Below are 1,340 nucleotides of genomic sequence, written 5' to 3'. Positions count from 1 at the left end.
TGGGCATTCAGAGGGGCTCCGTGAACTAACCAAGCTCCCTTCTACTTCCTGTAGGCCTCCCTTCCCTCACTATTTTCTTGGCCCTCAAATGAAGGCAATAGTCAATAGTCCCTGGCATGCCTACCACGCTAGCTTGGTGGAGTGTCAAATGACATCATATATATAAAATTCTTGGCAAAATAGTATTGAGTCATAGGACTAAGACCTTTGAGATCATCTAGTCCAACCCCCTGAGGCCCTGGAAGTGATTATGAAGGCAGCATGTAGCAGAGCTGAAATGTGCACCCATTTTCTCTTACTTTATATCCACTGGCCTTTCTACTACATTAGTTTGCCCCGGGGTGGAAATCAAGTCCTTAAGAGTAGGGGTGGTTTTCTTTTCATCTCTGTTTCCCTAGGGCCTCCCAAAGAACCTGCTAATGATCACTTAATAAATTTTTATGGAATTGAATCAAGTGGAACAGAATTGTCTAGATTATTGTCTTAATTAGACTGTAAGCTTCAAGGGCAGGGCCTGGCACTGTGTTATTCATGTACAAGTCACTTAGAGGTTGAATGAATGAAGAGCAAACAATTCCGTGGCTCAGTCCTATGAGATCAGGAGGGGCATCTGGGTTCTTACGTGGGCACTGCACCAGCCCAACATCTTGACTAAGCTTTCCTCTGGCCAGCTATGTTTATCCCAGTGTTTGAGAGGAGTAGTGGTTAGCCACAGACCTGAAAACCTCTGTCAATAGCAGAGCAAATTATCCATTAACAGGCTTCCAAAAGGAATGCACTCTATCACCCATTGGCTTAACAACCATTTACAAGTTTTTCTAAGTAAAATTGCTTCAGATGGGATGCAATACTATGTGTGAAAAATATCAAATTACATACAATACCTCTGAGGCTGCCATGAGATAACTAACTTCAGTGTAATGAAGGGAAGAATTTGGACTGAGGATGGGTGGGGTATGAAATCTATTTGGTGAAAGGATCATTTTAGGTCATTTCAGTACATACTAAACCATTATTTTAGGCTGGTAATAAGTAAGAACAAGATTGAAAAGTATTTATCCTGGCTTTTTCCTATTGTATAACTAGGTGTGAGGAAAAGATGGGAATGGTAACCTCAGCTTGGACTCATTGAAGAGCAAAGAAAGGCAGGTGCATTCTAGATTTCCTTTTTTCCTTTCTTAATTTCATAAATTTGTTCCAATTCTTTGTCATCATTCAACTTAGATCACAGGATTAAGATGTTAGAGATAATGTAGCCCAAAGCCCACCCTTTACAGAGGAAAGGTATGTAAAGTGCTGGACTTGAGGTCCAGAAGACTGGAGTTCAAAATCTACCAAGA

This window comes from Notamacropus eugenii, chromosome X (genome assembly GCF_028372415.1).
Source record: "Notamacropus eugenii isolate mMacEug1 chromosome X, mMacEug1.pri_v2, whole genome shotgun sequence".
Taxonomy (NCBI): domain Eukaryota; kingdom Metazoa; phylum Chordata; class Mammalia; order Diprotodontia; family Macropodidae; genus Notamacropus; species Notamacropus eugenii.
The sequence above is the reverse complement of the archived record's forward strand: the minus strand, read 5'-3'. Positions refer to the sequence as shown.